The 13,569-nt window shown below is 41.7% G+C and overlaps 1 protein-coding gene across 3 annotated transcripts in view; it reads right to left on the bottom strand.

The window, feature by feature from the left end:
* LOC109496468 overlaps positions 1-13,569 on the bottom strand; it is a 348,709-nt gene that overhangs the window by 294,154 nt on the left and 40,986 nt on the right. The window lies entirely within an intron of this gene.

Raw genomic sequence — 13,569 nt, 5'->3', positions numbered from 1 at the left:
ACCCAGTTAGGCCTATAGATCACCCCTGGACCAGAATCAGTGAGAGAACCAATTTACTGTAACAGAACAACCTGTTTCAATAAATCTTTCCCTTCTCCATGAATTCTAGTAGAGGGCTCTAAGTTATGGAAAACAGTGATTCATTTCTCTTATATTTTTTGGTATGCTGCCTCTAGGAGTAGAACAAACAAACAAGCAGAAGAGACATCCTTGAAAGTAACAGAAGGCTTAACGACCCAGGAGTGAACAAAGCCACGGGACGAGCGAACTCTGCTTTATTTCCAGTTGGGCTTCACAGAAAAGAGTCTTTGCCAAATGCCTTTCACAAGCTTTGTGTTAAAACCATATCCAATAATACCGTAACTGGGTCATTACCCACACACCGCCAGGCCAGTGTTTCAAAAAGGACTGATACAATCTCATGGACAGTTAAAGTCAAAACTCCTCCCCTGACATCTTGAAAATCCATAGTAGCTGACAGGAGTTATTTAACTCGTGGAGGTGGAGGGAAGAACGCTGACTTAAGGAATCACCGTCCTGCGTGTCGGGCAACAGTGCAAAACCCAGACGTGCCGCAGAAAACTACACGAACTACAAAGGCCCCTGAACTTGGTAAACGAGGCACAGGAAGTCATAGGAAGCGCAGACACTACTTAAGCAACATCTAGGCGAACACTGGATGGACCGTTTCTCCCAACCTCTTGAGACTTTTTTTTTTTAATTTTAACGTTTATTTATTTTTGAGAGAGACCGAGCATGAACAGGGGAGGGGCAGAGAGAAAGGGAGACACAGAATCTGAAACAGGCTGCAGGCTCTGAGCGGTCAGCACAGAGCCCGACGCGGGGCTCGAACTCATGGACCGCGAGATCATGACCTGAGCCGAAGTCGGATGCTTAACCGACTGAGCCACCCAGGTGCCCCCCCCCCCCACACACCCCCACCCACCAGGTCACTTTGTTGATGAGAATTTACAAGCTGAGCCTGACCCTTATCTCCGTTACCCTCGCTCCAGGAACAAAGAACCATCACTCGCCTGCCCCTGTTTCTTGTCTCATGAGTGAAGCAAGCCTCTCTTCCCAACAGGCCGGTCGTATTGTGGTTCACTTCAGCCGTCCCCACGTACCCAATGCAGGGCGCCCTCATTCAGGCCCTATCACCGCATACTGCAAAGGCAACTATCTCCAATCCTCAGTCTGCCGTGGTTCCAAGGATTATAAATCCACTTCTGGTGTCTTTTAGGACAGGGCCTGAAACCAGAGCCGTGGTTCTGCTGATTTCTATAGGCTATTACCGTTTTTCAAGTTCTGAAGTTGTTTCACAGAGAAAGGCCTACGGTTGTAACATCCCAGGGCCTCTGAAGTCAACACATCGGGATATAAATCCTGGCTCCGTCACTTTGGGCAATTCTTCAATCTCCTTGGGCTTCGGCTTCTTCAGATGTAAAACGGAGTCGCGCCAGGTAAGCGCTCACCGCCCCGCCTGACTTACAGCGAGGGCCGCAGGTATATTTTCCCAGAAGATCTTAATCATCATCTTCTATTGGCCGAATTTTACCGACCCTTCCTCAAGAAGCCCCGGGAAGGCATCTCTGACGCCCCCACTATGGTTAGTTCTGCTTCCGAAACGTCCATATTGCATCACATGTTTAATTAATTAAGCACATATTGACTGAGGGAGGATCTGCCTCGTGCCGGACCCCATACTGGGCACTAGGAACACAGCAGTCAACAAGCAGACCTGTTCTCCCAGAGCATACGGTCGAACGGGGGAGGCCACAATTAAATCACTAATTATAATTATATATTGAATTGCAATGATAAGTTACTGTGGAAGAAGAGGAAAAGGAACCCGATATCTAACAGAAGGCCAGGGCCAGATTCCTTTGGGTATGATGTTTTTGTGCAGACAAAACAGAACGGGGAGAGTACTACAGGTGAGGGAACACCCTGATATGGCAAGGAACACATTCGAGAAACAGCCCAGGGTGATGGAGCCATGGAGAGATCAGTGTGAGATCATCAACCCAGGTGAGGTTGATGAAGGCCAGAAGATTCAAGGACAGTGGAATTGTTAAGGATTTTATTTTCCCCTGTGGAAAATGGGATGTCACCAAAGGGCATTCAATTAAGAGAATACATAACCATATCTCTATTTTATTATTATTTTTAACGTTCCATTTTATTTTTGAGAGAGAGAGAGAGAGAGAGAGAGAGGCAGAGTGCGAGCAGGGGAGGGGCAGAGAGAGAGACAGGGACACAGAATCCGAAGCAGACTCCAGGCTCCGAGGTGTCAGCATAGAGCCTGATGTGGGGCTCGAACTCACGAACCGTGAGATCATGACCTGAGCCGAAGTCGGAAGCTCAACCGACTGAGCCAACCAGGAGCCTCTCCGTATCTCGATTTTAAAAATGTCATTCCAGATGCAATTCGGGCTGCAGATAAAAAATATATTGGAACATATATGGGGCAGCTAGTTTGGTAGCATCTGCCACGTGCTTGGAATAAAACGGAGGCCAAGATGGAGAGTACTGAAGGATCGGGGAAATATCGACAAGGTAAAATTGACAGGACTCCACAGGTGAGATGGGATAAGGAATGAGGAAAGGAGGGCGTTGAGAACGACTCACAAACTTGAGGCTCGCATAACTGTGTCGGGGGAATGGTGGTACCACTTTTTTGCGCTGAGAACCCCAGAGGAGAGGCAGCTTTGTTGAGGGCCAAGTCTGAGTTCATTTTTGGACATGGTGACTTTGAGATGTGGGTGACACATCCAACTGAGATGTCAGGTAAGCAGTTGGGTAGACTTCCCTGGATCTCGGAGGAAGTGTTCCGGGGCAGGGACATACACTGAAAGCTGTCAACGTATAGATGGTAAAACCCCAGGCAAGATTGTCTGGGAGAAAGTACCGAGAGAGGAGAGTCGCTCCAGGAGTCAGGAGACAGAGTTGTGAGTCTCTCCTAAGCTTCTCCTCCCCACCAGATTGCAAGCCCCCCGAGGAACTGGAATTCTGTCTTTTATTTTTACACCCTTTGGGACTGATTTATCTTACATATGTGGAGGCAAATGATTTTCAGATTCCCAACCTAACACTCCCACATAGCTCCTCTTGAGTTGCATTTTATGCAACTGTCAGAAAAATATCTTTCATATTTTGCAACTCCCCAATGACCCTGAAAAGGCTCTTCCAAAAGGCGAGATAAAGATATTTCCAAAGCCGGAAAATTAATCTGAGGAGCCCTTGATTACAGGCATGCTCATTCGTTTCTCTGTATTTGTTAAGGTAAAATCAACCTATAGGTTTATGGTTAACATATATGGACATATGTACCCTAACAATATGTAAACATGGAAAACTCTGGCTTAACACAACAAAAAATTATTATTTTTTCTTCCTTTCCACTCCAACGAGGGTTGACGAGAGGGAGGGGGTGGCTGTGTTCCATTCAAAGAGCAAAGCTCTCTCCATCTTATAGGTATGCTCTCCTTGAGTTCGTCAGAGTCCTCTCTATATGGCTTATGGACGGGGAAAGAGAAAGCATGAGTGGAAGGTTTCTACGAGCCAGTCCTGGAAGAGTCACCTATCCTGTCTGCTTACGTTACGTTGACCATTCCTCAGACACGCGCTCACACCCAACTACAGTGGAGACAGGAAAACCCAGGTCTAGCTTACCACTCCCCTTCCCCCATCCCACCTCTGGCAACCACCTTTCTACTCTGTTTCTGTTCTTTTGCCTAGTTCAGATACTTCATATGAGTGGAATCCTATGGTATTTGTCCTTTTGTGATCAGCTTATTCCATTCTATTAGGCACTTGTGATTGTCTTCTGAGCAACCATGAAGTCTAGCGAGAAAGAAGACAAATCATCAGAAAATTAAAATTCACGGTTTGGGCAAAGTCTAATGGTTCGGGGGGGAAAGACTTAAGAGGAGCAATTAACCTAAAACTGATAGGCCTTAATGCTTAGCACATAATCCGGCATTCAGTGGGCGCTCAACAAATGCTTGGGGGAATAAATGAGAAAGATATTTTTGTTAAGACTGCTTACACATTTCTCCTCTCTCGGAATTTACAGTTTCCTCGTGTGGGCCACTTAACCTTAATCCCATATGTTGAAATGCTGTCTGCTAGAAAAGACAGGCTTATCCATTTTTAAATTTTCAATATCGTAAACATCTTTTTCATTAACAGTCCCGGACAACTAAAAATAAAGGAGTAATCAAACTTGCATCCAAGCTCTAAATTTTAGCATATAGGAAAGAGAGTGCCAATTTTTAAAACATCGGGGAAGGAAATGAAAAGTAATTTTCAATTAAGTTATCACTTGTTATAACCCTTTTCAGCCCTTTAATCTTTTATTTCCTCAAATGAAAGGGAAGCCCCCAAAGGTACCTCTCTAAAACAGTCCTCTATCTGCACAGGAGGTATAACCAGCTAATGAACGACTTGGAGGAGAGTGAGTTTTCTTGTGTTTTTATCAGCAACGGTGGGGACGGGAGGCTGTGAAGTCCAGTGCCCAAACACCCGGATTCTGGAATTGAATGGCCTGACCTTGAGTGCTGAAGTCACTGGCAGCTAGGTGCCCAATTCTAAAATAATTAAATGAGATCATGCAAGTAAAGTGTCAGTGCCCTACCTGGCACGCAGTACATGTGTGTTAATGTTGGATACCACCATTATTATTAGTCACGCGAATCACAAAGAAAGAAAGTAGGACTATTTTGACCACGAGGTGATGACATCCGTGACAACAGAGGCAAATCTTTGATTTCCAGGTGTGTTAGGACCCTTCAAGAAGCTACAGCTTGTGTAGTAATAAACTAAGCAGCATGGTATAAAGCAAGCCCAGATCATTCATAATCTGAGCGATTACTACTTTCCACCTGTCTCTTCATTTTCATTTCCAGCCAAGTGCTGTTTTCTTTCCATGCCAGTATCTGAATAAACACTTAAATTAAAATAAATGGAAGAAGTTCTCAGGGCAGCAACCACGTCCGTGATTAATGCAGTAATGTGTTCCCCCTTTGACATAGGTGGAGACACCTCTGCAAGCCACGATTGATGGCTGCAAGGACCAGAAGATGCACTTCCATTCTACACGTTTCCCAAATGATCAGCTTTCCATGACCTTCATCGAAAACCCAAAGGTGTTTATTGGCCTCGCGCATGAGCACGCCTCAAGCTAAGGCAGCTGCCTTTGCTCGCAGTACCAGTGAAAGGCTTGAGATTAGGAAGCAGATGAGGTTAAATTGCTTCATTATTTACTCATTGGGGGAAAAATCAATTTCGGGAATATAATCCTATTGACCTGACTGGCACCGACCAGGAGCATAAGTAATCACAACCCTAAAATAAATATTCATTCATACTTGAAAAGACACGTATACTCGCCATTTTCCTTTATGCATTAATAAGGGTATCAAATAACCATGCGAACCAGACTCAAGGCTAATGCACCTCTCTTTTGAACGTGTCACTAAAACGGGATGGTGAAAATTGTGCTTATTTTGTTCTGACCTTGTAAAATTCACACCTGGTATGAACAAGGCTGTGTCTTTCCTGTCCCTAGTTAAAATATTAAACGATGATGTTGCCACAGAACAGGGAAACAAGCAAACACCACTGAAACAAAAAAGCAACACAACATCCGGTCAGCAACAAATTACGGGGCGTACAGCATGCATAAGAAATGTTAACCCTAACTCCAGAGCCAGGATTCATAACGACCCAATCCTACTTTCTTTCTCACAGAAATTTGAAGACACTTTTCCTTCCAGGTTTGTCCTCTAGCAAGGATGTCCTAAGCTTCCATCATGTTGAATTTAGCCTTGCAAGGATTTTTAATTAACAGCGATGATCCACAAGCCATGATTTATATGCAAGAAAGATGCCCTATTTTATCTTCTTTCCCCAGGCTATGATATATGGATGCTTCTAATAAGCCAAAGATAAAAGTGGTTTGGACCAAAAAGCACCTATTTTCTCAAAGATGCACATTAAGACTGCAGCTGTCAGCAAGGGAATAAAGGAGAGCCCAGGTGACAGAAAATATAAAGGAAGTAGAGAATGATCAAGGTTTAATTTATGTTTTTACTATTAGAGCCTATTTTTTTCTAGAGACACTTAATTTTTACTCCAAGTGAAGCACTCACTATATTTAAAAACTATAGTTTGGTGAGGGGTCATACGATGTATTTCTCAAGTTATGTGACTATTTTATTATTTTTTACATGACTATGTTAAAGAAGGACTCTTAAATTTGTTCAATTCAAGTTTGGGCTGCTGCTGAGGAAATGCACGTAGTGCAATGATGCTGCTTTAGGTGAAAATATGTTAGCATCTCTTTTCTGGTAACTCTCAGACAGTGGCATGTTCTTTTGAGTATACTTACTGTTGGAAAATCATAATTTGTAGATTAAGAATCTGTAGTCCCATAGCTCTGCTGTAAATTAGCTGTTTGGCCTTGTGCTGTCACTTAATCTCTCTGGGTCACGGTTTACTTATTGACATAAAGACGTTCTGTGTGTGTGTGTGTGTGTGTGTGTGTGTGTATACTTATATACCTAAAGCATATACATATATACTTCTATACGTAAATTATATACATACTTATATACGTATCATTGCCAAGGGCCTTTTCAACTATATAAATATACAATTTTGTGACCTGATATTTGGAAATGGCTAGAAACCAGGGTTGAAAGTGCAATTTTACGTTTAGAAAGAGGATTTCTTATGAAGCCATTTATTCATTCAACAAATATTTTTTTAGTGTCCACAGCATGCCAGGCACTCTCCTTAGTGCTGGAGATACACTGGTGAACAGAATAAAGAGCTCTGTCTTTGTGGAACTTAGATTCTAGATGGACGAGATATGAAACTCTTAAAATCATAGCAAGCATAATTATTGAAATTAATAAATTGTAACCTAACTCAAAGTACATACAAAATTCTCTTTTTATTCTCATTTTCATCTCTAGGATGTTTTGAGTGACAGAGGATCCGCATGAGGTCAACAGTTAACATGAAATAGGTGAATTTGGAAATAATTTAGAGATAAGCAAAAATAATGATAAGAATGAGGTCCTGGGCAGGGGCGGGAAGGCGGCAGCACTGAATAGAGGGCTCAGAGATGATCTCATTAAGAAGGTGAAGCTTCTAAAAAGACTTCAACGGAGCTGAGCGAGTTAATCAAGCGAGGTCTTGGGGAGGAATGGCTCAGACAACACGCACAGCTAAAACAAAGGCCCTGAGGCAGGATCACGTGTGTCTTGTTTGAAAAAGAACAGAGACACCAGGGTGATTGGAGCTGAGGAGCCCAGAGCAAGTGGCAGGAGAGGAGGCGAGAGAGGAAACCACGTTGATCGTGGAGGGGCCTGGAGGGCCATTATAGGGACTTTGGCGTTTATGCCAAGGGAGGTGGGACACACATTTATAGAAGCTCACCCTGGCTGCTACGTTGACAATGTTTATAAGGGGACACAGGTAGAACACATGCCATTTTGGCTTATGTATTTTGTAAAGTAGATGCAGAGCCGATACCAAAAGGATTGCAAGGATTGTTTTGTAGAAAGCATGTTGGACAAATTAAATGATTTCAAATACTATCTACGCTTGTAAATTCTGATGAGTCTGTTAACAAAATCAGTTGCAATAGATCTGTAGACTATTGCAGACTCTGTATTTCCAAGACATTCTGCTTGGGCTAGTGATAAAACTTTTGGAAGTGGAGATAATGATCACTGTTTAAAACTATTAATAGGTATACAGTCAAATCTTCAAGCTCATAGCATTTCAAGGGGCAGGAGGGCACAGGTTCATGATAGCTAACTGTCCCTTGTAGTCTCATGGCTTCCTGTTGTATCATCTTGTTTGTTTTTATTACTATAAACTACCTTTCTCCAGCCTTGTTCAATAAGCATTAAGCCCACTACCATTCATTCCTGTCCTGGGAAGAAATTAGTAAAACCTCTGCATTGCCTATTAAAGCCATGGTTCTGACTTTAACAAACAATTGTTGCCCTATTTGTGGTTATGAGAGCATAACCTTGAACTCACAGTTTCTCAGTAACTATCACAAGCTTCACTGAGACAGGCTTGTCTGAAAAATATTCAGTACGTTCTTTTCTATCAGCAACTGTTCCACAGAACTTTCTACAATGATGGAAATATTCTTTATCAGTGCTGTCCGATATCATAGGGCCAGGCACAAATGGCCACTGAGAACTTGAAATGCGGCTAGTATAACTGAGGAACTGAGTTTTTAATGATCTTTAATTTTAATTAAATTAAATTAAATCTAAATTGTAAGTGCCTTTGCATGGCTGATGGATACCATACTGGACAGCTCAGGTTAAATCCTTATTCTATATCGTGTCAGACTAACTATGAGACATTCCTGCCCCATATTGTTTTAGTATCTCCGAGAAATGCTTCTCTTGAATGTTCTTTGATATTATGTCACAGTCACTCAATAAGGAAATTTAAAAGGAGCACCCCATGAAAGCCATTGCTATGTTCACTGAAAGGAGGTTGCTGAGGGCACTGATAATTGTGTAATGTAGCATCTTATTTATCTGGCCTCAGTACTAGGAAAACGTAGGGTTGTTCTAAAAAGCCTGACTGTGTGATGTAATTTACTGCGTTACGTCTTTGCCTTTGATGCAGAGGAGCATAGGGCCAAATGGGTGGTCTACCTCTTGTGAGAATATACTATACAGAGCCTCTCGGGCTATATTCCATGTGCTTAGCCCACGCTTAACCTCTTTGTCTTAGTTTTTATTCTTCCCTTATGCACCATTTGCTGATTGTTTTGCTTATTTTATTTTTTAAATTAATTTATTTTGAGAGACAGTCCAAGTGGGGGAAGGGCAGAGAGAGAGGGAGGGAGGGAGAATCCCGACACAGGGCTTGAACTCACAAAGCACTCAGATCATGACCTGAGCTGAAAACCAAGAGTCAGCCACTTAACTGACAGAGCCACCCAGGCACCCCTTGTTTTGCTCATTTTAAATTTTTTTTTTAACGTTTATTTATTTTTGAGACAGAGAGAGACAGAGCATGAACGGGGGAGGGGCAGAGAGAGAGGGAGACACAGAATCGGAAGCAGGCTCCAGGCTCTGAGCCATCAGCCCAGAGCCCGACGCGGGGCTCGAGCTCACGGACCGTGAGATTGTGACCTGAGCTGAAGTCGGACGCTTAACCAACTGAGCTGAGCCACCCAGGCGCCCCTGTTTTGCTTATTTTAAATGTTACCTGGTAGTATTATATTCATTTTCGTATACCACAAACAAGCATAATAAAAATAAACTAAAACCCTGCCTTTGGCGGGGAGGGGGGGGTGGGAACACACTCAATTTCTTTCTTAAAAGGACCGACTTCCCAAGACCTCATTCTTATCATTATTTTTGCTTGTCTCTAAATTATTTCCAAATTCACCTATTTCATGTTAACTGTTGACCTCATGCAGATCCTCTGACACTCAAAACATCCTAGAGATGAAAATGAGAGTAAAAAGAATTTTCTATATACTTTGAGTTAGGTTACAACTTATTAATTTCAGTATTACGCTTGCTATGATTATAAGAGTTTCCTATAAATTAACATTTATGAAAATTTTGAGTTATGCTAGAGAAGTTAGCATCTCCCACCAGGACTGAGATCATGGGTATTTGTTTTAGGAACAAACAAACATTTCAGAAACATACAGGGGGCACCTGGGTGGCTCAGTTGGTTAAGCATCCGACTCCAGTTCTCAGCTCAGGTCATGATCTTGTGGTTAGTGAGACCGAGCCCCATGTGGGGCTCCACGCTGGGCATGAAGCCTGCTTAATATTCTTTCTCCCCCTTTCTCTCTGCCCCACCTCAAAAAAAATAAATAAAACTTAAAGAAAATGTACAAAATTGGTTTTAAAAATATGCACATCTATGAGTCTGTGACTAAGTGATCATGTTTTTCTTTTCAGATTAAAAAAATTTGTTTAATGTTTATTTATTTTTGAGACAGAGAGAGACAGAGCATGAACGGGGGAGGGTCAGAGAGAGAGGGAGACACAGAGTCTGAAACGGGCTCCAGGCTCCGAGCTGTCAGCACAGAGCCCGACGCGGGGCTCGAACTCACGGACCGTGAGATCATGACCTGAGCCAAAGTCGGACACTTAACCAACTGAGCCACCCAGGCGCCCCTCTTTTCAAATTTGTATTTAAATTCTAGCTAGTTAACATACAGTGCAATATTGGTTTCAGGAGCAGAACCCAGAGATTCATCACTTACATACAGCACCTGGTGCTCATCACAATAAGTGGCCTCCATAATACCCATCACCCATCTAGCCCACCCCTGACCCACCTCCCTCCATCAACTCTCAGTTTGTCCTCTATCTTTAATAATCTCTTATGATCTGCTTCCCTCTCTCTGTCTTTTTCTTTCCCCCTTCCATAAGTTCATCTGTTTTATTTTTTTAATTCCACATATGAGTGAGATCATATGGTGTTTGTCTTTCTCTGACTGACTTATTTGACTTAGCATAATACACAGTAGCTCAATCCACGTCATTGCAAATGGCAAGGTTTCCTTCTTTTTGATGGCTGAGTTACACACACACACACACACACACACACACACATCTGGACTCTCTCCATAGTTTGGCTAATATTCATAATACTGCTATACACATTAGGGTGTGTGTACCTCTTTGAATCAGTACTTTTGTATCCTTGGGATAAATACCTAGTCATGCAATTGCTGGATCATAGGGTAGTTCTACTTTTAACTTTTTGAGGAACCTCCCTCCTGTTTTCCAGACTGGCTGCACCATTTTGCATTTCCACCAAGGGTGCAAGAGGGTTCCCCTTTCTCTGCATCCTCACCAACACCTGTTGTTTTTTCTGGTGTTACTGTTAGCCATTCTGACAGGTGTGAGGTGGTATCTCATCGTGGTTTTGATTTGTATTTCCCTGACGATGAGGGATGTTGGGCATCTTGTCACGTGTCTATTACCACCTAGATTTCTTGTTTGGAAAAGTGTCTATTCATGTCTTCTGCCCATTCCTTAACTGGGTTGTTTTTTTGGGTGTTGAGTTAGATAAGTTCTTTATAGGCTTTGGATACTAACCCTTTGTCAGACGTGTCATTTGCAGATATCTTCTCCCATTCCTGAAGCTGCCTTTTAGTTTTGTTGATGTTTCCTTTGGTGTGCAGAAGCTTTCTATCTTGATGAAGTCCCAACAGTTCATTTTTGCTTTTGTTTCCCTTGACTCAGGAGACGTGTCTAGTAAGAAGTTGCTATGGCCAAGGTCAAAGAGATTGCTGCCCATGTTCTGTTCTAAGATTTTGATGGTTTCCTGCCTCACATTTAGGTCTTTCATCCATTTTGCATTTATTTTTTTGCATGGTGTAAGAAAGTGGTCCAGTTTCATTCTCCTGCATGTCACAGTCCAGTTTTCCCAACACAATTTGTTGAAGAGACTACCTTTTTTTTCCACTGGATATTCTTTTCTGTTCTGTTGAAGATTAGTTGGCCATATGTTTACGGGTCCATGTCTGGGTTTTCTACTCTGTTCCATAATGTATGTGCCTGTTTCTGTGCCATTACCATACTGTCTTGATGATCCCACTTTGTAATATCACTTGAAATCCAGAATCCTGATGCCTCCAGGGATCATTAATCATAGTTAACCATCATTTGCCTATCCTGGGTTGAGTTTATTTTAAGATACTTCTATTTTTTTAAAAAATACATCTCTACTTGGTTTTGTCTTCAGAGCCAAACTGGAAACAACTTGATAGAGTTTATTATGTGGTTTCTGTCAGAGTTCCTGATGCTTCGCAAAAGTTTGAATCCATTACTCTATTCTTGGCCTTCGTGAAAATTCTCTTTATCACTTGGAAAACTGTCTAATTCATAAGAGACTATTAGGCAAATTTACAAGAGATTGAGCCAGTGCTTGTTAAAGGGAGAGACAATGCTTGCTGTTCTAGTGGGATTCTTGCTCTGGTCCCAGTTGGGCAGTTTGGGCAATGTTTTGTCATTACCCGCCAGTAAATCAAGAGTTAGATAATCTTGAGTAAAAGGGAAAAGAAATCAAGCTTTTAAATACAAAAACCATAATGCCTAATATCATACAGTAGAGTTGGCATATTTGGACAGGTAACATAGCCTCGTTGTTGATGGGAAAGAGGACTCTTTTCACCCCAGCTGCAAAAACACTTTATATTTACTGAGGGAGCATAAAATAGGAGACATCTCAATCTTTATAATTGCATGTGCTAGATGTAAATTACTACTCTAGTACATAACTTGCAAGTCGATTTGTCTAACATCAAAAAATTGGGGAAAAAATAGTAATCAAATGGTAATCTAAATTCCTCATACTGGAAAACCAATGTTTTAAAAAATGAATTCAGTATCCTGTGATTTATTTTACATTTATGTGCAACAGATCCTTTTGTTATATGAACTCTGCAATTTTAACTAAAAAATGTACAACAAGTTACAGTCCTTCACTGTACACACACAAGGACAAAATTCAACTGAACAGTAACTCTTAAATAATTAAAGAGGAAAGTAGGTCAATGCCACGTATTAAATGACTAGCTCTGAAGATAGCTATATCAGCTATTGTGATTTTAGAGATGCCTCTCAAAGATGTAAAGTTATTAAGCTATCTTTGGAGCTAGTCTTTTGCTTCATTTAAATGTATGGAATTGACCTCAAAGATTATCCTCATATTGAATTAAATATTAACTTGGTTCTGCTTCATCATTTAATACACGACATTTATATTTCAAGATAGAAAATAACTTTTATTGATTTTAAAACTCTAATTACAATAGAGCTCCTTAACAATGTGTCCTTGGAACATGGTAATTATCTAGACACTCTTATCCACCGTAAACTATGTTACATTTGGGCCCACTTAAAAAATCATCCATGTGAAGTCATGCCCCTCTTATTCCACCCCTTATGAAAGCGGACTAGCATGAAACAGTTAGCCTCCACATTCTCACCTCCTACCGTCAGACTTGTATTCCCTCTACTCTGAACAGGTTTTTATTAAGGTCACCAGTAACCAACCTACTGAATAACAAGCCCTATGATCAATTTTCAGTCTCTACCTAACTTGACCTCTCAGTAACATTTGACACACTTGATGATACCCTTCCTTGAAACTCTTCCTTCACTTGGGATTCCAGATTTTCCCTGTACCTCACTGGCTTGCTCCTTCTCAGTTTCATTTGATAACCCACTCTCATTTTCCTGACCTCTAAGTCATAGTGTCTAGGAGCACAGTCTTCGTCTCTCTTCTTTATCCACACTTTATCCCTAGGTGATCTCATCCGGTCCTGTGACTTTTAAATGCTCTCTAGATGGTGATAACCCACAAATTTAGATATTCTGCCCTGATGCCTTTCCTGAACACCACTCATTTAAGAAACCACCTTTTGGCCTAACATGTTATCCATCCTGGAGTATGCACCAGGTGCACTTAAGAGGAATGTGGATTCTGCTATTTTTTGGATGGAATGTTCCGTATTTGTCTATTAAGTCCATCTGGTCTACTGTGTTG

Source organism: Felis catus, chromosome X (genome assembly GCF_018350175.1).
Source record: "Felis catus isolate Fca126 chromosome X, F.catus_Fca126_mat1.0, whole genome shotgun sequence".
In the NCBI taxonomy this organism is placed as follows: Eukaryota; Metazoa; Chordata; class Mammalia; order Carnivora; family Felidae; genus Felis; species Felis catus.
The sequence above is the reverse complement of the archived record's forward strand: the minus strand, read 5'-3'. Positions and strand labels throughout refer to the sequence as shown.